General features: G+C 42.4%; 1 protein-coding gene across 1 annotated transcript in view; it reads left to right on the forward strand.

The window, feature by feature from the left end:
- Positions 1-25,814, forward strand: part of FOXO3 (forkhead box O3) — a 119,285-nt gene that overhangs the window by 76,763 nt on the left and 16,708 nt on the right.

Genomic DNA, 25,814 nt, shown 5'->3' on the forward strand with positions numbered 1-25,814 from the left:
AAGGCCATCCAGACGGACAGCGGCTGAGCAGAGCTCACTTCATGTTCTGTACCTTTCCAGGCTTATTTGCCTTTCTTGGAAGAATTTGAGAGGCTACCAGACCCAGGCAGCTTCCTCCCACGCAGTCCCATTGACTTGCCTCTACTTAAGCTCTTCTGAGGGAGCAGCCCCGTGCAGGCATCGTGCAGGGAGGAACTGGGGAGAGAGAGTGGGGGGCTTTTGGGTGCTGGGCAGGGTTTGGTTACATTGCCTCTAGTCTCTACTGTCGTTTCCAACTTTATGTCTTCCTTTATCATAGTCCTCCCCAAAGCTGGCAAAGAATAAAATAAACTGAAGCATTAAAAGCACACACATACATGACTGAGAGGTTATTTTTCTATTTTTTGTCTTTCTTTTTGTTTGGCTAGTTTAGCACCACTTGGAGAAAAAATTATATTTAAGCTTAATGAGTTCCATTTGAGGATGTGAATCAGTAGCTTCTTAAGATGCTGCTGGGTCCAGCGACACAGTTAGACCACAAAGTTAGAAAGCCAGAAACCAGCCTAGGAACTCGGCCGAGGGCTTTGTCCTAATGTCCTGCATTACTTGGACCTTGTTGCAGATTTAAAAGTGTCTAAATCCAACCTCTGGTTCTCCTCCAGGATAGTGGGGGCAAAGTTGGTTAATAACAGAATGTTGTAATTAGCCTCTGCATGCTCATGGATGTGTAAAAGTAAGGTAGGTGAGTTGAGTCTGTATGGGTTTATGGTGTATATCAGACTCTGGTAAAGATAGAGGTAGTTCCTTTTTCTAGAGTTGTGGTTCTTTCTGTTAGGCTTATTTCCAGTAAGAATTTCTTTAACATCTCTTTCTTTCCCCCAGTCTTTCTCTCCATGTGACAATCAGCAGCCTGTGTCCTTTCCTCTTGTCCTGGGCTTATCTTTCTGCAATAGCTTTTTGATTGTCTTCCCCCATAGCTAATATTATCTCTATTAAAAATTTTTCCCTCACTTCTGTTGCATGATTATAATGTCCAAGTTTTCTGACATATTTCCTAAGGTAGTCATTTATCAAAAAGAACATCCCGAAATCCTCATGAATGTTAATAAAAATTTAATTTGTTCAGTAAATATATGTCCAGTGGCAAGCCAGGGAAATGGGACAGAAAATTATGTTTTCAAATTTGTAAAACAAATATACTTAGAAGAAAAAATGAAAACATAATATATCAAACTGTCAACAATGGTAAAGTCAGGGTAGCTGGAATATGAGTACCTTTTTACCCTCTTTTCTGAATTTTCAGTAATATGATTATATGTTTTCTTACATTTAAACTCTCCCACCACCCAGCCAAACCACACAGCATTTTAGGTGTGTGGGACAGTGGAATGTAAATGAGTGTGGTATAAAGGGAGTTGTTTCCAAATGCACCTCAGAGACCCCGGAAATCCTCAGAGGCAGGCTGCAGGACCCCAAGGGAAATAGGGGTAGGGAAAGGGGGGCCTCTGGGTCTTCTTGCCCCAGCCTTAACCAGAGCATTTTTACTGTGATTTGTTCTGCATATCAGGGTGTGACTAAGATGGTATAGAGAAAAGAGTGAATCTTGGCATCAGAGCCAGGGAGCCTGGGCACAGGCCCTGCCCCAGCCTTCCCCAGCAGTGTGTGACATTGTACAGGTTGCTTCAGTTCTCCGGACTCTGGTGTTCCCCTGTCTGAAGTGATGGGTTGGGGTAAGGTGATGTCTGAAGGTCGCCTACAGCTTGGGTATTTTGGGACATTTTAGGATTAAATTCTGGTGATGTTAAAGAATAAATAACTCCAGGAAAAGAGGACTGTGATTCCCAGCCTCCTCCTGCGGCCCCCATCTGGAGGTTTTTAACTTGTGGTTTGTTGATATTTGTGTGTCTAATAGGAGTGTGTGGTTGGGACAAGGAGCGATAGGATGCTATTTTTAAAGACGACTTATTGATTTAAATTAGAAGCCTAGCCTCTTCCGAAGAAGTGAACAGTAGTTTCTCTCATCCTAAAATTATGCCAAATCTACAAAAGGAAAGGGGACAGAGCAGTGGCCCCCTGTCCTGGCTAACAGGTCTCAGATGTCCATTTCCAGAATCTTTACCCAGGGCTGTGTCAGCGCTGTCTAGATGGCCTTAGATGGGTGTGAGGAGGCTGTCCTGATATCCAGGTCTATAGCAGGAAACTTTCCCCGTTAACAGACCAAGAGGAAGGGTAACTTCGGTGGGATCTGTCCTTTCTCACTGAAGATGCCTGGAGCCCTGGCACCCAGAACCCCACAGCTCCTTTCCTCCTTCGGACTTCGCCTTTCCAGGCTGGGGCAGGTGAGGCCTGAATCCTGCTCCCTTTCATATGCAAAGCACAGACTCTTCACCAGATCGCCTCTGGGGAAGGAAACAAGAACTCCATTGCTTGCTGCACTAATTCAGTCATTAGCTTTTTGATTTCCGGGAAAGCTTTCAGATTCAGGTACTAAAGTATACAGTTTGCAGATAAAATCAGAAAGCTCAGTTTGTTGGTCACAAGTGCATTGGACTGAAATGAGAGAAAGCCAGAGGAGCTGGTCTTATTTCTTATTGTATTTCGCTCTCAGAAAGCATTTCCTGGGACAGAAAAACCATGCTTTAAGCATGGGTGCAGCGACCCCAGGTGACAGCAACAACAGGGACCCTTCAGAAGGCAGTGAGTGGAGCCAGACCCTGTCTTGGGCAGGTTTGGCTTTGCTCCCAGGTTGAGCTTAATATTCCTTCCCCAGCCGCGCCCCCCCCCCCCCCCATCCAGCTACTGCAACAACTTAGGCACCTTCCTTTTCTCTTTAACCTGAATAAATTAAATGTGGACTAACTCCCCGAAAGGTACGTTCCATTTTAGGAGAACAAAACCTACATGATCAATGTGTTGAGGTCTTGGTCCTTTGGCGTAAAGCTGTAGATTTTACTTTGTGAATATATGTTGAACACCACACTGCATGCCTCACACTGTGCCATTCACTCGGAGATGCAGAAACAGCAGAGAACTTGCTTGTTGGTCTCAGTTAACAGTCAATTTGGAAAGGCAGCCCTAAGTAGGAAAAACTACTTCAAGACTGCAAAGCGCCGAATGTAGGACCCTTCTGTTTTTAAAACTGGGGTGCCAGCTTCCAGTGGCAGAGAAGCACAGCCATGATTTGAGTGGAGGGGAGCCAGCCTTGCTGCAAGTACTTTTAAGTTGGAATGCGACGGAAGTGACGGGCATGGGGAGGAGCAGAGGCCGTGCTCCCAGTGAGACTCACGGAAGGAAGCAGGCAGTTTTCCTTGGAGAAGAAAGGTAAAGATGATATCACTCTGTGAGAATTGGGATTGAGGCTTTGAAAATACACGCGGAACTAGTGAAAAACTTAGCTGCGCACAACACAGTAGGCATTAAGTTAGGAGACTCAAGTGACATAATTTGGGCAGCAATACCTATAGGCTGAATGGAAATGAAGATACGTATCCTCCTGCTCACCCCTGCCCTCAGGTTAGCCACGTGCTTCTGTTAGGACACCGAGTGCTTTAACAGCAGCATACTATACTTTTTCTGAACACTAAGCACATACTAAATAAATTCACAAAGATATGCTTCATCAGTAACAAAAATGTCAGTATCTCATGTGAGTATTGTTCCATTTGTTCCGATGTTTAAAATTTTTTTAAATCCATCATTTTCAGTTGTGTGAACTTTTTAGCATCCATCATATTGCATGTTTAGGACATTTAATTAATTGGGGTTTTTTGATCCTTCACAGTTTCATGTATATAATTAGTAGATGTGAAATTTGGGTAATTAATCATACAACTCATTAATACCTTCCAGACGTCCTTTCTACCACTCTGAATTATTTTACCATTTCATGTTAGGTTTTTCTACAAAGTTGATGGATCCCATTCATTCGTAAGTTCATTTAACATATCTTTTTGGCCCTACTGTGCTGTTACTGATTAGAAACAGAATTCAGCTTTTCAGTGGGATGGGATTGGTTTAGCTCATTTTGGTTTCCCTCTGATGCATTTGAATTTAAGTTACTGATTTAATTTATTTAAAAATATTTCATTAGCAGCAGCAAAAACCAAACATTCTTGCTAATCGTATTAAAACATTTCTGTAAATGCTTTTGAAAGCAATGAACTTTGGTAAATTTAGTACATTGAATTTTAGTGATTTGGTCTGCTTCCCTTACCTGTGGCCCTGAAGAACCCTCACGGCTCCTCACTAAGCAGTTTGAACACCACTGAGTTAATTGATCTCTTATCCCTCTTCCCATTCCAGAATTCTGCCTCAACTTTCTCTGTGCCATTTTTCTTCTGCATTAAATAAGGTAATAACATTTAACTTATCAACCAGACAGAGTTACGATGACTACTTGGTATAGATTTAAGGTGTAATTCCCCTTAATCCATTTTTGGGTCTTTTTTTCCCCTTTCTTGGCAAAGGATGGAACATGGGAACTGGGGAGTACAGAAGCAACTGTTAAAATCCAAGTATCAGTGTTTGAGGGACAACCTTAGGTCTGTGTGATGTGTGCAGTAGGACTTAGAGCTGTCCCCATTTTCAGAACAGTTACCCAACAGTCAATATCCCCCTTCTGTTTTGTTTATAAAAGACAAACCTTTCTGGGGCGGGGGGTTACTTTGTATTTTGAGTACATTCATTGTATTAGGACATGTCTACACAGGCGGACTAGCTGGAAGAGCATTCTGTGTGGGCTAGAGGAAGAAGAAAGCAAGAAGACAGGAAACCTGAAATATTAAGCCTTAGTAATTCTGGCCTTGGGTGGTTTTTTTTTGTTTTGTCTCTATGTTTTTCTGATTTTGCTAGATTTTTAGAATAAGCATGTATTACTTTGGTAATCAAAGGAAAGTTAAAGACTGGAAACAAAGTTCAGCAACTTTTACCCAATTCCAGGCTAGCAAATGACAAAATTTTTGAAAAATTAGAATAATTTGTGCATGGCAGTAGCTGCACTCTAAATTACTGTCCTCACTGAGGTGAGAATTTTAATTCTTAATTTGTGTTGTTTTGGACAGTTGCTGGGAGAGTCCTAGGTAGGATTGCCTGACTCCTGTCCAGCCAAATTAGCATGCAGCCTCCTTAGTGGTCCCATGAAGCTAATCAGTCCCCAGCTACTGTGGCTTCAGTTTTGTTACTGTTGTAGCTTGTTCTAGTCCTTTGCATACAGATTGAGCTCATTTCTAAGAATCTAAACATATTGTGTATTTCACGTGATCTGGTAAGTACAGCTGAGCTTCTGAGCTAAAGAATTTCTGTGTGCTCTCTGCTTCCTAATCCAAAGAGACCAACTTGTAAAATGTTAAATATGTTTTCAAACTGTGCTTTCCCCACCTTTTGGTAATCTGTATGGGAAGCTTTACTTCAGGAGGAATTGGATTTCACCCCAGTTTTTGTGCAGTGCTGTTCTGTAGAGGATAACTTCATTTTTTTGTTCATTCTTGTAATTTTACTATGTAAACAATAAATAAATTCTTTAACCAGAACCAGTGGACTTGGTGTACATTAAACTGGCTGAAGGCAGAAAGGATAGGAAGGGTTGGGGGAATGGGAGGGCTTAGGCCAGGCAAGGACCATTGCTTACTTCCATTACTGGTTTGCATCACTAAGGTCACCTCAGATACTAGCACTTTCCTCTCAAGTACCTAAGAAACGATTCCCAGGTGGAGGTGAAGGCCATGGGATTGCTGGGTTTTGAAAACAAGATGAGCAGTTCTCAGAAGAAATGCATAGCTGCTCTGTTTTGTTTTGTGTTTGTCATGGAATGAAAGGATTGTTCAACAGCAATCCGACACTTTCTTCTCATTGCTCCACTTTCCTTCCTGCCTAAACCATGTAAGGAAAGGACACACAGCCAGAATGATCCCATGTGTTTTGCTTTGTCCCTGCCCAGCCTGTGGCAGTGGGGCCCATGGACTAAAAGTGATACTGTCCAGAGCTGAACTGCAGAGAATTGAGGCCATGGGGCAGGAGCATAACATGTGACTGAAGTGTGGATCACAGCATGGTGTAGCCCTTAGGTCATCTCTAGGCTGAAATTATTTTCAGAGGTCTCTCACTGATGAAAAGCAAGTTGGAAATTGTCATAGTATGTATTCTGGGATGTACCAGCCCTTAAACGGTAATAATTTTCTCCAAATGAAAGGACGATTTTATGGCTATTGCAAGAGTAGAATCTGCCTGTAGAATCTTCTTACCTCATCTCATGACCTCTACTGGGAAATTCTTGTGTGACTCAAGGGCCAGGACAGTGCCGGTCCCTACCTGTAGGCCCTACGTCCTATTCCCTCACTCCCTGAGGCTTTCACTGCGTGGTGTTTGGGCTCTGGAGCCAGACCCCATGAGTTCCAGCCCTGGATCCTCCACTCGCATCATGTGGTCTTGAACAGGTTTCCTCAAGCTTCAGTTTCTCATCTGTAAAATGGGGGATAATTTTACTCCCATTGTTAGAATAGTGTTTAGTATGTTATAAGCACTCAATAAATATTAGCTTTTTTGTTATGATGAGTGATTCCTTGCTGGCATCTTCCCTGGTTTCTGCCACTAGCACTCAGTCTCCAGTAATAACCTTGTTATTGCCAAAGCTCATGGACACACTTCCATCTCCTCCTCTTTTTATGTTTTTCAGTGGTAACTGCTCTCTCCTTCTTGAAGTACTGTGTTCTTACGGCCCTGATCGCCACACTCCCCTCCTGTGTGGTGGTCCTGTTCATTCTCTTGTTTGGTCCTTTTCTCTACCTGACCTCATGTCATGAAACAAGGAAAACTCAGATTTCCTCTTCCTTTTTCTCTTTAGGTGAACTCATCCACTCCAATGACTTTTGTTACTTGGTTGCTCATTCTCTAGGTCTTAGTCCTTCTTGACTTTCCAGTCTAAGTCTTCACTCCATCCAAACAACCCATTATTTTCTCTTATGGTACCCTGTTGTTTTCCTTCAGAGCCCTCTTCAGTTTGTAATTATGTATTATTTGTTCATTATAATTAATGTCTGTCCCTCACTTCCCCTTCACTCCACAAAATCATAATGAGACCAGGGACTTTGTCTGTCTTTTCACTAGTGTTTGTATGCCCCGTGCTTGGAAGGACCTCAGTAAACACTTGTCTGCCTACTGTGTGTATGTGGCCCCTCCGCTTCTTCCTCCGTGGCACCAGCCCTGGCAGCTCTGGTGAGGCTGAACCTTTGTTGTTTTTCCTTCTGCTCCCTGCCAACCTAGATCTACCCTCTATGTCAGAGTAAATCTTATGGAATTGTGCCGTTTCCCTTTCACCTTCAAAACATAGAAGCCTCAAAGTTAATGATCTGAAGACTAAAGGAAGCACCAGGTGCTTGTTGCTGGGAAGCACTTAGGATGGAACATCCTGGGTGGTTTGCTCAAATCCCTAAGTGAAAGGAATTCAGGACTTGACGTAGAGCATTTATACCTGACAACAAAATACAACAAACTAAAGTCACTTTCCAAAACAGCTCTTAGTTCATCAAACATTTGTGACTTGGAGGGTTTTCTCCATTTCAGCGTTTCCATTAGTGTGATTACAAGTTTGATGAAAGAATATTTGTGCCCAGTCCTGTGTGAGGAGTTCCACGGGAGACCACAGTGCCGTACACTCCTGCAAGGATGTTGCCACAGGGGCCATTTCAGAACCAGCACTTCACAGGTTTATTTATGAAGTGCCAGGAGTGGATTCAGTAGCATAACAAGGAGTTCAAAGATGCCAAAGGAATAGTTAGACTCTGAAATAAACCCTTTTCATCCCACACTGGCTTAGGGAGCAACTATGTTGTATTTTTCAGTAAAATGAATATATCCATTACTAAGCAACCACCTTTCCTCTGAGTAGATGGCCCAGCCCATCTTCTCTTCTTCTCCTGGGGACAGCTCTGTTCACTAACAGTGACTGTCACCCAGCAAGTACACACCTAACTAGGAATATTCAGGATGGTTTCCCTGACTTGTTCTTTCTTATGTACTGACAGAATTGGTAGTTAAATATCTGTCATGCTGCCCTGTTTACTAGGCCTTCATAGACACAGTTCTTAGTATCTAGACTTCAGACATGAAAAATTGAGATAGTCAAATGGTATCTTAATGCAATAGTTTTTATCTTGTATAGCATTCATTATTCAGAATATTGGAGTGGCTTTCTGACAGATTTCTTCATTTGCTCATTTCCTGATTTTTGAAAATTCGTTTTAGGGAAGGATAACTGACCACAGTTTGGTTCAGTGGGAATATAGAATTATTTTTAATACTCTTACTGGATGCTATCCCACATTGGTTTCCTTATTGGATAGCATTTTTATTTTTTTGACTTGATGCTCTGGGCTTGAATGAAAACTGATATGTCACTGTCAGCCTTACTTTCTGCTCATAGCTTATTGCTCTAGAGTCAGAAGAGCATAAGCTTTCGTCCAAGTTATGACATTGTGGCATATTCTAGATATTCTTTGCTCACTGGCTATTGATGTTACTTCCGAGTTTTGTGAAAATGGTTGCTGGTCCAGTGGCCCAGGCATATTCCCATGATTGATAGAAATAACCTTTTAAGGCCATATGTCTCTCAGCCATTTTCCCCATAAATCATTTTCATGTCTTGAGGCCCCCAAAATGCTCTTTCTCTTGAAATCAGGGTTGACCCAGAACAGGTTTCAAGAGCTTCATAATACAGCCTCTTCACTTGCAAACGTGTTGAGTCCCTATCCTCTGTGGTTTCCACATCAAGGTTTCTTTGGGGCCAGGGGGATCACTGCCTGCTTGCCCTACCAACCTTGTAACACTGGAGGATGACAGTGACCGGCACAGTCAGTCATTGAAAAGCACTTTCAAAGTGCCTGATGACACGTACATCAAGGGAAGTAGGAAACAGGCACAGAAAAGCCTTTCTTGCTAGGTGTGTCTGTTGCATTATTTACTTGATGTGATTAGAAACCTCTGATTACAATTATTAACACTTTACATTATTACTTTTTTACATTATTAATACTTGGAATTTTATAATCAACAATTTTAAATTACCAATTAATAAATGTAGAAGTTAGAGAGAGAACACGTATGGATAACACATGCAGAAGGGCATACCAATATGATTTATTTTTAAAATTAGTTTTTGGGTTTATCAGTCAGGATTAGGTTTAGCTATATATAATAGAAAAACCGAATTTAATAGTGAATTATTTTCATGTAAAAGAAGTCTAGGGCTGATATAGGCATTCTAAGAAGTGATTGAAGATTCGTCTCTGAGATTCTGTTCCATCACTGCCAGTGGTTTTCATTCTCAGGGTCCCCTCATGGTTCATCTAGATATAGATGGAAAAAAGAAATGCAGAACAAAAGGAACTGTCTCTCATCTGAGTCAGCTACTTCTATTTTGTTTTCTTGTTTTTTAAAAGATTTTTTATTTATTTATTAGAGAAAGAACATACTGTAGGGGTGGGGGGGGTGGCGTGGGGAGAGAGAGAGAGAGAAGCAGGCTCTCCTCCAAGAAGGGAGCCCAATATGGGGCTCAATCCCAAAACACTGGGATCATGACCTAAGCAGAAGGCAGATGCTTAACCAAATGAGCTACCCAGGTGCCCCCTCCTCCTGTATTTGTCCATTGCAGTATGAGTATGATTTCTAATAAAACAAATAGTATCTACATTTTGAACTTCTAATTGCTTCTGAAGTTTAAGGCAGACTTAAACTTAACTTCTAAAAATCTGATACTTTATTATGGTGTATTTGCTATGACTTTGAATGCTGAAGGTAGATTTCTTTGGAGATGAAGAACCTAGGAAAAGAGAGTCTGTTTAACACTGGACTTCCTGGGTTGTATCACAGGTGTCCACTTTATTTAGCGTGGTTTATTTCAGAAGAGAAAATGAAAGAGGAGTTCATTTCAAGAAATGAGTCTTTGTATCAGGCATCTTTAGCATTGATAAGGAGAACTGGTTGTGCTGTTAACACTTCCAAGTTGTCTTCTTATATGAACGCATATGAGTTCATATTTTTATGTATTTTCCTTCCAAGAAATATTTAATAATCATCACTAAACATAGTACTGCATAAAACAGAACTGTCAGGAAGAATGACAGAAAAACTAGAAGGCTTTTTTAATGTGTAAATGGTATTTGAATATTAAACTTATTTCTTTCTATATTTAGATCTCATATATAGATAAAGTAAAACCTGTTTCGCTGTAGTAAGAATACTGTACTGTAGCTTAAATTGGTGTTTTTTTAAATGATGCCTTTGCCAAGTTCTTTTGGCAGCTGCTCTAGACTGAAAGTACTAGAAATTGATTACTTGCAAGTTGTTGCTAATAATTTCTTTTTTTATGCAGCCCTTGTCACCCAGCCCAGGCCAGGGTCCCTGTAAAATGTTAGTATCTGCGGTGACTGTGTGGGGGACCTGTTGCCCAAGTAGAGTGAGTTGGCTCTAATTTACTCCTCGACGTCTGCATTCTTTTCCATGTCTGTCCACAAATAGCGTCACAGCAAATTAATGTAATTTTCTGATTGATGTAAAGGGTAACCAAAGAAAGCTTGTTGTGTTTGGTGGCCAAAATACCACACAGTGAGAGCAGAGTAGAACTGCTGGCCCATTTTATAGCACTCTAATTGATAATTATTTCTCAAAGAGTACATTATTTGGCCGTGTGGCAACAATTCAGTATTATTCCAGAGGCACTGGACGTGTAGGTGCATGTGAACACTGTAGTAAATACATGTCTTCTTTTGCCAAGAATGGAAGTAGGTTATCCAAGAGGAAAGGGGAGGGAAAAGAAAATATCAATTTCCTATGTACCAGAACAGGCCTGGCTTAAATCAGTTCATTAAAAAACTGTAGAGCATGAAATCTTGTAAAGTTTTTGTATTTAGTACTAGAAACTTCTGGTTTATTTTTAATAAACTAGAAAATTAACTCTCTTCTGGAAACTTGGAGGAAAAAATATATATATATACACATATATGCATGTGTTTGCTTTGGTTCATGGGCACTGCCTAGTCCATCTTCTTTTCTGCAGATATAAAGCTGCTAAATACTTTCAGAGGAATGAAGAAAATGGGTAAGGGAGAGCTAAAATGGCAAGAGAGAATCCTGGGTTTCAGGATTTTTATCCTGGATAATCCTGGGTAACAGGATGACCTGTAATAATGACAAATTCACTGTTGGAAGGAGAAAGGCCTTACAGCATTTTCATCAGGGTTAAATTTGGAGCAGCCCATAGACAAGTTAGGGGACTAAGGAGAGGCTCTTCCCTCCAAGAATGACCAGGGGCTCCGAAATAGAGCTCTGGACCCTGTGGAAACTCCATAGATGTTACCTAGAGGACTGCTTCGCAGTGGGGCAGTTGGTTGTCAGGGAGGTGGGGAGGGCGGACGTGACGTGTCCTGCTCCAGGTCTGGTCGAGGAAGGCAGGGAGAGGAAGGGCACTCAGCTCTGCTCTTCACAAGCAAACAGCAGCGTCGAACAACAGCTGAGAAGGATGGGGACCTGGTGCGGGAGAAACCCCGCAGTGTGACTGTGTCTGGGGAGCTGCTCTTTTATTAATGTTCTGTTTTCCTAAAGCCTTATGGGTCCTCAGCAGAACCGGATCAGAATACTCAAAATGCTGGAGCTGTGCGTGTCTGCCTCTCCTACCTGTGACTTTGTTTTCCTTCTTCATCCCCTTGTCTGGTGTTCCTTCTCTTTTACATAGGGGTAGAGAAGGAGGTTAGCTACAGATGAATTGCCGAGTTGCTTCTTTTGCATTGACCCCACTGGTTGTGAGACTGTTGGGTCAGAAGCCAAGGAATCGCTTACTCATGCCCCGCACAGCAAGCACACGAGCAGCTGCCGATGTTGCGTCCGCTTCCTCTTTGTCCCGGAGTCCCACAGGAGTGACACAGATGCGCCCAGGTTCATGCCGTGCATGCTACGAGTTCTGTTAACAGGAGGGGAACCCTGAGTTTGGGGATCCTATATCTTTCCTAATGGGCAGTAATTATATCTGTATGTTGCTCTGTTGCTCTGGAGGAAAACTCAGTATCTTTCAGGATTATTCACTGTGCAAATGCAGACATGCTAGAAATACAGTCCAGACCAGAGGGCCATTAGTACTTGAAACACCAGAGACTCCTGGAGAATTGTCTCTCATCTTGGATTTATTAACCCTATAAGAAACTTGTGGGACTTCTGTTTCTGTCCACAAATTAACATCAGGACTCAGCTATCTTTCTCTCTTGGGAAGACTACTGAGGTCGCGGCTGTTTGAAAGAACCTGATGAATTTGTTTCTGGAGAAAACTTAATACTGGGTGATACTGCTCCGCATAATGCCTCAGAGAGTTGGAAGTGCATTATTTGAAGCTGCCTCTGAACCTGAAAATAGCTCAGCAACATGTGTCCTTGTGTATTTTTCTTCACTTGTCTTAATTTGAAGGGATCAATCTCAGTGACCCCTGTACGTACAATGATTTGTTTTGCTTTAGGGGAAGATCTAGTACCTGGTTGTGCTATGAGCTCACACACATATTTCCTATTAGCAAACGAATGACTTGACTAAGGGGAGAGAATTGGAAACTTCAGGGAGCCCCGGTAATGGGCTCCAGGAAGTTGAGGAGAAAAATCTGTGGACTAAACTGGCCAAGCCAGACTCAACCCAGGAGGCTGTTATGAGGCTAAGAAAGGGTCCTGTGTCCTCAAGAATGGCCTTGGAATTACAGACAGCTGGTATTCAGGGAGCCCTGTGACCCTGCTGGGTGAAGTGTGGGCTCACCCCCTGATTCTCCACCATACTCAGTCTATTATGGGCCTATCCTTGCCAGTTAATATTATCCCTCCTGCGCTTTGGGTGATAAGACTCTTGTACTACTGATGCTTCTGTTTCCAGTGTTTTAAGTGCTTTCAAGCTCACCTCCACACATGAAGTACATTAGAGCCAAGTACCTATTAATACAAAAGGACTGTGGTCCTGTCATGGCCTTTAGAAAAACTGTGACTTATCCCATGTACATTCAGCCTTTTTTTTTTTTAAGATTTTATTTATTTGACAGACAGAGATCACAAATAGGCACAGAGGCAGGCAGAGAGAGAGAGAGAGGAGGAAGCAGTCTCCCCTGCTGAGCAGAGAGCCCGATATGGGGCTCCATCCCAGGACCCTGAGATCATGACCTGAGCCGAAGGCAGAGGCTTAACCCACTGAGCCACCCAGGCGCCCACATTCAGCCTTTTCATTCCTAATGGTTGGGAGAGTAATGCTGATACTAACTTGTACATTGAGGAACATCTTAGATTTTGAGTCAAATGCATGAGTATCTAAATGTTTTTTTCCCCCAGAGCAGTGGAATGAATGCCTGGTTCCTTAGTTGATGGAAGTGTTCTCTCTTTATTTGCTCCTTTTTTGTGGGCTTTTGAGCTGTTTGGTGCTCATCTGTATGTGTCGCTGGCACCCAGCAGTGTCTGGAAGGAGTTGATTCACTTGGTGTTTAGCAATATCATTACATTGGTCATCAGCCCCTTCTGCATCCTGTGGTTTTAAACAAGAAGAAATCTTGCAAGACCAGTACACCAAAATGTTGCACATGCAGGTGAGGTTAGAGGGTAGAGAAAGCCATTCCTCAGGAGGCTCCTTTTCAGCTGAATTTCATTAGGGTGTGGAAGGGAGAGAGGAGAGTACTGTAGGCCTGAGTCATTTTTCAGAACCGACTGCTGTGCTCTTTGTTCCTACAAAGAGAAAGTCCATCAGTTGTTTTCTTTGCAGTAGCCAACAGAGGTAACGCTGCTGTGTGGCATTGACTTTTTTTGTCTTTGGCTTTTTACCATTATCATCTTGATTTTTGATGACTGATAGAATAATGAACATTGACATTTGGAAGATAGCCTGCTTCCAGATGCATACACACTTGTCTGTTTTGAAAATCTGAGCCCAAACTTTCTCCTTCCCTAGGTGGAAAATGTGCCTCTACCCCTCCCAGTCTTTCCAGGGTGTGGGCCTGTGCCCACACGCTGGCCTATATTTCAGAGCTACCCAGAAGAAATCAGTTGCCCCTGAAATCACAAGAATGGTTTTTCTGAGCCATGACATCTAAAGAGCTGGAAACAGTTGTGTTTGTATGTGTGATGCTAAAGCCAGCGAGTTTCACGTGAAGGAAGGGATTGTAAACTAAGAACAGAAAAGCAGTTTTCCTGGATTTCAGATGACAAACTGCTCAAGCTGTCTAACTCACCCACTCAGCACCTGCACAGCCATCCCTTTAATGTGCTTGCGTGCATTGTCAGTGATTGCTGTTTCTGCAGGGTTTTTTGCCAGAGGACAAATAATAAAATAGCGTGCACATACAGCCTTAAAGCAGTGTTCTACCAGCTTTTGATTGAGGTTAAACAGAAGCATCCTGATCATGCTGTCAGTTGGCAGGCAAAAAACATATTTTAAAATTCACGTAGATTTAAAGAAAGCTAAGCTTTTTTTGGCTCTGTAATAAACTAATTATATGTTTAAAATAGTATAGAGTTGGGTCCCTGTTTCAGATTAAGCCTCATAATGGCAAGGTCAAGACAAAGCAGACATTTGCTTGGCTTTGCCCAATGTCTCTGGCTTGAGGCCCCATAGCTTGGTGCCAGCTGTTTGAGGGCCTGAATAAGTCTGCCAAGGATGCCCAGGTAATACTCACCGGGCTCGACTTACAGGTTAGTACTCTCTGAGCACAGACGCCAGCAGACATGCCACTGAGGAAGGCCTGGATACTTAATAGCTTATGGCAGTACTCATGCTTGGTTGTTCCCTAAAATGGTGATCCCAGGTCAGGTTAGGACATGCTTATAGTGTCTGTTTTGGGCTGTATCTGAAAAGAAAGGTGTCATTTCTAAAGATGATCTGGTTTCAACAAAACTCACTTCATGGCTGGTCATTTTTTCAACTCTACCTTGCTTTCATAATCCTAGGCACCATGTGCAGAAACGTAAAGATGGGAACATGTAATTCAGTAACATAGATTTTCTTTCTTGTTCCTTCGTGTTCCTTGGTCACCAGTGAGTGGTGCCTCTCTCCTTAGGCAGTCTGGTGATGTCAGAGGGAAACACGTGGTACAGTGGTGAGAGCTTCACTTTGGCGTTAGCCTCGGGCTCAGCTGCTAGCACCACCACTTGCCAGACAAGTTACTTAACTTTTCTGTACCTCCGTTCCCTCCTGACTGACAGGCTTGTCGTGAAAATGAAATTGAGATCAGATTTGTCCAGCACAGAGCTTTAGCCCTGGTTGATATCAAACATGTTAAGTTCTTTCAGATTACAGGTGAAATAGACTCTTAGGTTGGATTTTCCGTGTTCTTGTTTTTCTTTGGAGGTGCGTTGAAGATTTAGTACCAGAGCGTGTGATCTGTGGTTTTGAGTATGCCTCTGAGGGTTCTGGGCCAACTTCATCGCCAAGTAATGAGGCCCCATAGCATTCCAAGACAGGTAAGGAGTCAGCTCTTCTCCCTGATGGACCTGAGGCCTCTGTGCCAAGCCCTTGCCCCACCACGTAGCTCACACACTGTCATTTTGCCCTTCTTAGCATCTCTTATTATAGAGAACCTTAAGTCTACTAATTAGACTGTCGTCTTGTTTTTGGAAATTGGATTGTATAATTGAAGTTAATACCCAAGGGAGAGACTTGCTACTTCACATTTTACAATGGATGCTTGCTTCCGCCTTCACTCACGTGAGGATTGCTCACTGAGCTTATGTTTTATAACATTTCGAAGTATAATTCAGGTTTGTTTTGTGGCTGCTGCCCCCTTCCCACCAATTCTTTGATTAAACAGGTGTTTTTTGAGCACCTACTATATACCAGGCCCCATGCTAGATGCTAAAGCTATAATGTGGTACTGGTTGTAAAGAGTTTGATATGTGTTGGGGTAGACAGACTTCTATTCCTCAAATTGTAAGATAAGGCAGACTGAAGTTGGATGGGTGGGCTGATGGATGGACTGGTGAGTGGGTGGGTGGAAGGTACTTCCCGGGCTTTGTGCTCCCTGCATCTCATCCGTTCCGTTGGCGTGGTAATGCAGACATCGGGGCTGATGTTTCTGGGTATTACTGTTATACCTTAAGGCTGGGTGACTGGAGTTTGTCTCAGCTTGGAGCCCACTTACTAGCTGATTGAGTTCAGGCACTCCCGTGTCTCTTTGGTCCTTTGTTTCTTTCACTGTGAAGTTAAGGGTACTTGTTACTAGATGGGTTTCACGGCCCTCTCCATTTTTCCCAGTTTACTTTTTACTGAACTTCCTGCTCTGATCACTTACATAATGGCACGAGAGGGATTAAACTCTGACGTATCCCCTAATTATGGTTGTGGATTTCCAATGCCCTTTTATTCTGTTTCCACCCACAACAAATTTTCAGACTGGAAAAATTTACGGCCTTATTTTTTTTAAATCGAAGTGAAAATTATGTTAATAGTAAAACTATTTCTGTTCTACTTTGTTCTACTTGGCAGAGTCTGTTCTGCAGCTTCATGGCTTTTAACCCTTTGAAGCGTCCATTCCTTGTGGCCGGTCGTGCATGGTCTTACCAGGGAATGTACGTAGTACGTAGTATGTGCTTGCCAAGCCCCTCATGGGAAAGGGAAGTGGATTCAGTAACATCGGGGAAGAAGTTTGGGGGAAGAGAGAGGGGGCTGCCAAATGCGTTAGCCGGCTTTCTGGGGACTGTCATTCTGTTGACTCTGTGCCTCAGTCTGGGGAGGACGGACAGGGGGTTGGAAGCAGGAGGGTTTGTGGGGAGGGGCAGGGTGCTGCAGGGAGTGGGTGTGGGCAGAGGTTGCAAGGCTGCCAGGGTTCTCTTTGTGCCGGAAGTGCAGGTTTGGCTGTAGGGAATGGAATGTTCCCTCTTGCCCTCCAAGAACAGAAACAGCTGTGGAAGAGCTTGAAAAGAAGATTACTAAATGAAAAAAAATTAATATGAAAATAAAAACCACATAGAAAACCCAACAAAACTGCACTGGAGTGGTAGCTGTCTTTTTCATGCTCTTCAAGAGAACTTTCTTCCTATCTAGGATTTCTTTTTCACAGGGCGGGGGGGTGGGCGGGCAGGACAGATTGTCTGCCCAGTCCTTCCTCTTCTAAGAAAGCCTCATGTGTCTCATTTTGCTTGGATAGAGAATGGGTTCATTATGCTGATTATCAGATGATTGTTACCGTATTCCTTATTTCTTTAAGATTGATTGATTTATTGCGAGAGAAAGAGCAGGAGCACACAGAGGGAGAAGCAGATTCCCTACTGAGCAGGGATCCCAACAGGAGGCTTGATCCCAAAACCCTGGGATCATGACCTGAGCTGAAGGCAGACAGTTAACCTACTGAGCCACCCTGGCGCCTCTATTTTATTCCTTCTAATGAGATACCAGGACCTGTCACTTACTGCATGAAAACTTGAAACAAATGTTAGTTTTCAAAGAGATCTCTGTGGGTAGAGGATTATTGTTAGCAAATTTAACGGAAATCTTGTTTCTAGCTGGAAATTTAATCCTTCATCCAAGTTCCTGACAATATTTATTTTAGAACATCGTCTTTCAAAAATAAGTCCCTTAATGGTTTAAACTTAGTGTTTTAGACAAGAGTAAGAGTAGAGCTAGCCTGGAACTTGTCTCACACATCAGGGTTGATTGTGCAATCCTTTATGTGAATGTTTATTTAAGTTTTCTTCCCAGTCTGAAAGGCTTGCTTGGCTATTACAGCTGGTATTCCATATTGTCAGAAGTAATAACTCTTTGTGATTTCTGATTTCTAGTCTGATGTCTGATTTCTATCATACTTTCTGTTCGTGCTGTTGAACAACAAGTTAGCCCCAGAGAAGACAAAATCTAGTGGAAGAAGATAAGCCAGCTAAAACCTAGCCTCTCCCAGTATCGATGGGAAGAACCAGCCTCACACTTTCCCCCTCAGATGGTGGCACTGCTTGGCTCCTTACGGCGTCCACCCAGGTTCCTTACACTGACTGTAATGCTGTAGTGGTTTGCACAGTTGCGGAATGAGAAGGAATGAGAAACAGAGTATGTGATTGTTATTTTTGAGGCTGAATATGTCCTTAGGGAAGTTCATTAAGTAATACTTTGCTGTATTCTCAACAGTGGGAGCTAGTAAGTACCTCACGATTGGAGTATGGCTTTTTCAGGAGAAATTTTTACCCAATCTGTCTTTTTGGCATTTTGCTTGAAGGATAGTTTGTGAAAGGGATTGTACGAGATTGCATGCTGCTTCAGGGAAGCTCCTGAAAATTACAGGGATCAGTTACTGGCCCAGCTCATCCTTTCTTCAGCCTGTATCAATTCTTAGTTTTGTACATGTCCACCTGGCTTCTTTTCTGTCCATGCCTGTCTGTGCTGGGTGGAGAAGTGGCACAGGACAGAATGAGAAGGCTATTATTGCAAGGTCCAGGACCCTTCACCCTCTCCCTTGCCTTTTTTTTTTTTTTTTAAAGAAAAAAGATACCTGGATCCCAGTGGCCTGAACACTTGCTCTGATTTCCTCTGCACCTGTAATCCCAGCTTGAATCTCTAGCCCTTCTTTTCTAAATGGGGGGATCTTGGACTTGGACAACATCAGCTGTGCTGTGCTGCCAGATTCGGAAAGACTAGGGATCATCAGGTTGGACTTAGTCTCAGTCAGTGGAAATTCCAGTGATTCTCAGCTCTAATTGCACATTAGAATAATCTGGGGAGCTTTAAAAATGTACCTCTACCCCAGCCTTACCCATACTGATTGAATCAGGATCTCCAGGAGTGGGGCAGGAGTATGTAAAGCCTCCCCAGGTGATTCTAATGGGCAGCCAGGGGGAGGAATTAATCCTTAAGAGAAGTCAGGGCCTCCTCCAGAGAACTGCCTTGAAAAGAGCCTGCCATTATAAATCAAAGGCGGCTTCCCAGGCCCTCTCCTGAAGCTGTATCTTCGAGTTACTCTGCAGTGGCACACAACGCCCTGCGTCTCCCCCTGATTTGTGGTTTCCATCGGGCTTTTCACGTGACCTTTATCATCGACTGCCCCGGAGATGCATGTATGAGAATTCAGGCATTTGGCAGCCTCATTCTGAATTGTCATTGCCCCCAAGTCAGAGCAGTGAGACCTACTTGAAATGCTGGTCCTGTGTGCGAGGTAGATGAGTACTGTGTCTAAAGGCAAACCTTTGCAAATTGTCCCGCTGAAATCCCTTAGAAGGACAGGTGGGTGGCTGCCCGGTGGGAAGCAGTGGGTCTGGCTTAGCAGCTGACAGCCGTGACCCTCCTTTTGCTGCTTTTGAGACCTCACCAAAAAAAGAGGGAGAGGGAGGGGTTGTCTTCGTAGAAAGGAGGGTGGGCAGGAGCCTTTAAGAGTTAAATTACACAACTCCCTTTTTATTTTTAAAGTCAGTGGATTCCTTGTTGCCGTTGCTGAGAAAGATAAATTGGTACCACATGTTGCTTCCAGACAAAACCCTCTCTGTGTTCCAGGGGAAGCACATGCAGCTGGTGTCTGGGTTAGTGGACAGTCCCCACAAGGTAAACATGGGTTGGAAGAGGCTGGAGTGGGCATAGGGTAGCAACAGTTAGGAAATTACCAGTCACTCCCGACTGACAGGGCACCTTTGAAATACTTTTAAGAGTTTGAAATCTTTTCCTGGAAGAAGCCGCCCTCTCACCTTTTGGCTTAAATTATACGATGCTCGGAAAACAGTAAGTGAATGTTTCTGATGTCACTGCTTCCGTATGTGGGATCTGACCATAGAGAGCCTCTTCGTACTTGGCACTCCAGTGGGTACTAAACATGCGTAATTGAATTTAACCTTCCCGAGGATCCTAGAGTTAGGCACAGAGGGTAATTTTATCCTCATTTTATGAAAGGGGCAGCGAGGTTAACTTAGTTGCCCAAGGTCACTGGACAAATGTCAGAGCGGGGATTCCAGCGCAGACCTGACAGACATCAAAGCTTGTAGTCTTCCTTCAGCATCCTGCTGCCCGCCCACAAACCCTCCCCCCACACTGGCCACCTTAAACTGCATGTGTGAATTACCCACTTTGTAAATTATCACTGGAGAATCCTTGCTCATTTCAGGCAGCTTCTCTCTGACACCTCATCTCATCTGTTTGTGGTCCATCTGTCTTGACAACCAGTTGGCATATATGTAGTGACCGTGTGCACTATAATATTAGCAAGAAATGTGTCTTACAGTAAAAAACTGTCTTTCAGGATAGCAGGAAAAGTAACAGATTCTGATAAGTGCCGTCATCTTTATGCTAGTTTTTTTGAGGCGGGCCAAGCAAAGAAATCTCTAGGCTGTGTCCCCCAGTCAGCATGACTGTGAAATGTGAGTCCCTTGTGCGCCCTCCTTCACACATCTGCGAATACCTGCTTGAAGGATTAGGCCACTAAATGCAGATGCAATCACACAGAACGCAGGTTTGCTACTTCTTCTACTTTTTAACTACATCTGAAGCATTTCTGCCCGGTACAGGGCTTGCTTGGGTGTAAATCATTTTGTAAAAGAGCATTGACATAAAATGGGATAAAAAGTATTCTTATCTCTGCTCTCTCTTCAGACATGTATTAGAGGTGCCTTAAGGAATTTCTAAATCTTTGGGCCAGGTTGGAGAAAAACTGGCATATTTGTCCCTGACACTCAAGTTTCTTCCTAGAAGATGTTTGCTTTCCTTTAATTCATCAGTGTCTAGATTTCTTAGGAGTGGACTTAAATAACCAGAACTCTTCACATGATTTTGGGTTGAGGTTGTAGTAGCTTCTTGGCTCCTTCAGTAAGTAAATGTGATGACAGAATCGCCGGCGCTCATGTCCTGTTTGTTAGTATTTACCTTAGCACTTCAGCATTGACGAAGACATATCCCTGGTACTTTAGCCAATTAACAATGGCCTGCCTCATGAGGTATTTCAAAGTGTGTATAAGAAGAACCAGTCTAGTCCTGTCAAACCCGTCCTCCTTTACTTTGGCTCCCAATCCCCAAACTAATGTAAAATCTTAGAAATATAGACTGGTATGATGTGTGAATTGGAAAACCATAGAATATTTTTAATGGTGGTTTTATAGTTTAAAATACACATAGTACGATGGAAACTAATTTACAGACCCTAATGTAGAGATCTTTAGAGATCTTAAATGATAGCTCATAAGAAGATTTTACAGTTGGCTTGTCTGTTTTTATAAATCCCACTTCTCTTTCTGGGTACTGCGTGAGGGAGTGGTGCTTTGTAACCTTACGGAAATCATATCCCCCTTAACTTTTGTTACCAGGGAAGGTGTAGGGAAACATTACAGTTCTGACATTTTATTTGGCATTTATTTATTTACCTTTTCCTGCTTCCAAAATTTAGGTAGGGGAACTAGTGATTAGAATCATGACCTGTGAGGACAACCAGAATACACTCCTAGCATCTGACTTTGTTAGGCTGAGGGGACATTTGAACGGGAAATGGACACAGGGGCCCTCTTCATTGGCCTTCTGTCAGTGGCCTATCTTCACATTATGGATTTTGTAAATGAAAAGCTGACCAGCCTGTATGGGTAGAGGCTGCTGAAACAGGGAACTGTCACGACAGTGGTGGCAGTTTTTGTGTTGTCTTAGTAGTGTAACTGGAAAAACAGGTAACATGCCTTAGGGCATGCATTCGGCTGCTGTTAACCTCTAAAACAGGAGTCGAGCAGAGACTAGAGACTGAAGCTAATAACCTATTTAAGAAGTCAGGTTTTATTTCAGTATCTAAGGGCAGTTAACGTTGTTTTTATGGTGGCCACTGTGCTCTTCCTGGAGTGAGTGCCGCTAAAGCCATTTAGAGAACAAGTATGGACATGGGCCTTCACTTACAGATGGGTTCTTCTGAAAGAACTTCCTTAAAAAAAATTTAGGAAAGACCCATCAAATTAGTATCCCTACTTCATAAACAAAATTATAGTAATAAAGTTGTGTGGTGTTTTTTTTTTTTCTTTGTTGGGAAGGAATTTTTTTTTTTTTTTTTTTTAAAGAGAGAGAGAGAGAGAGAGCAGGGGCTTGGGGAGCAGAAGGAGAGAGAATCCTAAGCAGGCACCACACCCCGTGCAGAGCCCAGACACAGGGCTCCATCTCACAACCCTGAGATCCTGACCTGAGCCGAAATCAAGAGTCTTGTCGCTTAACTGACTGAACCACCCAAGCACCCCCAAAAGGAAGCTTTATCTCTGAGCAGAATAAATTTGTGCCTTTTTTTAATTAAAGATTTTATTTATTTATTTGATAGACAGACATCACAAGTAGGCAGGCAGAGAGAGAGGGGGAAGCAGGCTCCCCTCTGAGCAGAGAGCCTGACATGGGGCTCGATCCCAGAACCCTGGGAATCATGACCTGAGCCGAAGGCAGAGGCTTTAACCCACTGAGCCACCCAGGCGCCCCTAAATTTGTGCCTCTTATATCCTTCTTTCTTAAAGGTTTCTTTAAGTGTTGGCACAAATAGCTCAAACAATGACTTCAAAATAATTTGGTGACAAAGCTGTGGAAAGTTATAATAAAAGCTTTGGAGTTTGGAAAACAAATTTCACTTGGGGTTATATGGAGACTAGCTGCGTGACCTTGAGTAAGTTACTTAATATCTCTCAGCCTGAGCTTTCATATTTCTGACGAGAGCACTGATACCAACTTTGCAGGTTTATTATGAGGACTAGAGACCATGGATCTGAAAGTTATGGCCCAGTAATTGGCAGTGTTCTAATCAGGCAGGCTCTCATTTCTTACCCCTTGAGATCAGGGACCTGGGTCCTGACACCCTGCAGTTCTGGCCCTAGCTGTGGGTGTTCCAGCCCCTTTACCACGTGCCCTTATAGAGGCTTAATTTCTGTCTCCAAATTTTAACCAATTGTAGCTTGTAATTTAACAAAATTATTCACATACATTGAGGTTTGGAGTTGTAGTAATAGATGATCATTAGAAAATTCACATAGGGCATTTTGGAGTTCTATAAAGTGTTGCTTTTTTTTTTTTTTTTCTTGAAACCAAAAATACATTAAAAAATATATATATGTATGTGTGTGTGTGTGTATATACACACACACACACACACACACACACACACACATTGTTGGGGCACCTGGATGGCACAGTTAAATGTCCAACCATTGATTTTGGCTCAGGTCATGATTTTAGGGTCCTGGGATTGAGCCCTTTGCTGGGCTCAGTGTTCAGTGGGGCGTCTGCTTGAGATTCTCTCTCTCTCCCTCTCACCCTCCCCACACTTGGGTTTTCTCTCTAAAATAAATAATATCTTTTTAAAAATATATATTCTTCCCTAAGTGCTTTTAATTTTTTAATTTTTATTTTTTTAAAGATTTTATTTATTTGGCAGCAAGAGAGCACACACACACACACGTGTGCGCACATATGAGCAGGGGGAGGGGCAGAGGGAGAGGATAAGCAGACTCTGTGCTGAGCAGGGAACCCAAAATGGGGGCTCAATCCCAGGACACTGAGATCATGGCCTGAGCCGAAGGCAGATGCTCAACCGACTGAGCCACCCAGGCACCCCTCCTAAGTGCTTTTTAAGTGGGGCAAGGGTAACACATAAGATTGGTCATTGTTAATCCTAGGTGTTGGTATGAACTCTTTCCAAAATCTGGAGCAAAGTGGACTGGCCAAGGTTGCACGTTGCTCCCACGGAGTTTCAGAACCTTTCTGTTTTTTCACCAAGAAGTTCACGTTTAAGTTTTTTATTTAATAGATCTAGTCATCTGAGTACTCAGATGGTAGAACCACCTTGCGATTGCCTGCTTTTTGAAACTTTACAGTGAATTTTAAGAGCATGCTTCGTATCTGATGTATAAAGTATTTTGTTTTTTAAAGAAATGTGATTTCTGAACCATCAGCAGAGATGCCATTATTCTTTCAAAAGCCATATAAGAGTAAAGGGGAATCAGAGTATATAGTCTCCGGAGCAACATTTGTCTCATCAGATCCTCAGCATGTTCCCCTTTTTTTAATTCTCTCAAATGTGTCTTTATGGCCATCACAGAAATGCCAACATACAACCCATGGTTGTAAATGCTCATTGCCCAACCAAAGCTGTAGGCCCTCCTTGCATGGGAACTTATACATGGGAAATACTGAGTATTTTGGGTTATTTACTTATGGTAAAATCCTGCTGACTTTCTATGTTTTAAAAACATTCTGGGAGAACACATGTATTTGCATTTTCTACATAAATACAGTTGGTGATTGCCAATTTTTTAAAAACTATGGTAACTTTTAGGATTGTTTGTATTTAATACACAGCATCAAGCAATACCTTTTGTCCTTAACTTGCAAATAAAAACTCATCTGGCCTGTAGGTGCTGTTGCAGATGTGGGGGATGCCATCAGCTCCTCTCTTTGACTGCACATGAGGCATTTTATGGGTTAGAATGAGCTCTCTCATCACGGACTCTGTGTTTTATAATAGCAGTGAGAACACCCTGACTTGGTAGCATGACCAGTTCCTGAAGTATATTATCCTGTATCATTCTTACATCATCCCTGTCAGGGAGGGATAGTTTGGATGTTATTATGGCTATAATGAAGGTAGAGAAGTAAAGTTGTTGCAGACAGGTTAAATGATTTGCTCGAGGTCACATGGTTGATCAGTGACGGAGATAGGACTGGATCTGGGTCATCCCAGCCAACCAGGCTTATCTACCAAGCCAAGAGGAGCATCTTGCAAGATGGCTGCAGTTGTTAGGATTTTGAAGATATTTTGCCCTCTTTTTTTTTTTTTAACCCTTTAATATAGAATAGTTTTAGGTTTACAGAAAAGTTGCAAAACTAGTACAGGGAGTTCTCATATACCCAAAATCAAATTTCCCCTATTGTTAACATCTTATCTTAATCTAAAGTTAGTTTGGTACATTTGTCACAACTAATGAACCAATATTGATACATTATCATTAACATATTAATGATTAACATATTAATCATTGATTAATGATTAACATATTAACCAGTTATTATGTTCATTAACTGAGCATATTTTATTCAGATTTCCTTCCTTTTTACCTAACGTCCTTTTTCTGCCCAGCATCCCATCCAAGGTACACATTACATTTAATCATCATTCTTCCTTAGGTTCCTCATGGGTCTGACTGTTTGGAGGAATACTGAATGGGCAGGCATTTTTTTAAATGTCCCTTCATTGGAACTTGTCTGATGTTTTTCTCATAATTAGACTGTGGTGATGGGTTTTAGAAGAAAGACTACAAAAGAGAGTGCCATTTTCATCACGTCAAGAATGCGTATTATCAGCATGACTTAGCCATATTAATGCTGACCTTGATCACCTGAGACAGTCTTTGCATCTCCACTGTAAAGTTATCTTTTCCCCTCCTTTCCATACTGTACTCTTTGGAAGGAAGTTACTATGCTCAGACCATTGCCTTGAGGGGGGAGTATCTATATAAATTATTTGGAATTGTTCTGAATGGAAGATTTGCCTATTTCTGTCAACTCTGCAAATCCTGCTCTACCATTTTTTTTCTTATGCCTGTTGGACAGGTGTGAAATTATGGCAGGAAGAGGTGGAGTCTTAGAAAGGATCCGTAACAATTCACACAAGTTCTGAGTTTATCGACGTGGTTAAGAAAAGGTAGATGCTGCCTTTATAGTAGTGGAGGAGGAAAGCCTGAGAGAATAAAATGAGCTCCAAGTGATTAATTACCCGTAGAGAGCCAGGGAGGTTTGTTGCAAAGTGCAGGGAGAGAGTGCTGTGGTAATAAAAATATGAACTTCAGTATAGGAAATAGATTTATAGAAATTTAGGAATTTGGGGAAAACAACATCATTGAGCTTATACTTTCCCAACTTCTCCTGGATATGAA

Source organism: Lutra lutra, chromosome 6, assembly GCF_902655055.1.
Source record: "Lutra lutra chromosome 6, mLutLut1.2, whole genome shotgun sequence".
Classification (NCBI taxonomy): domain Eukaryota; kingdom Metazoa; phylum Chordata; class Mammalia; order Carnivora; family Mustelidae; genus Lutra; species Lutra lutra.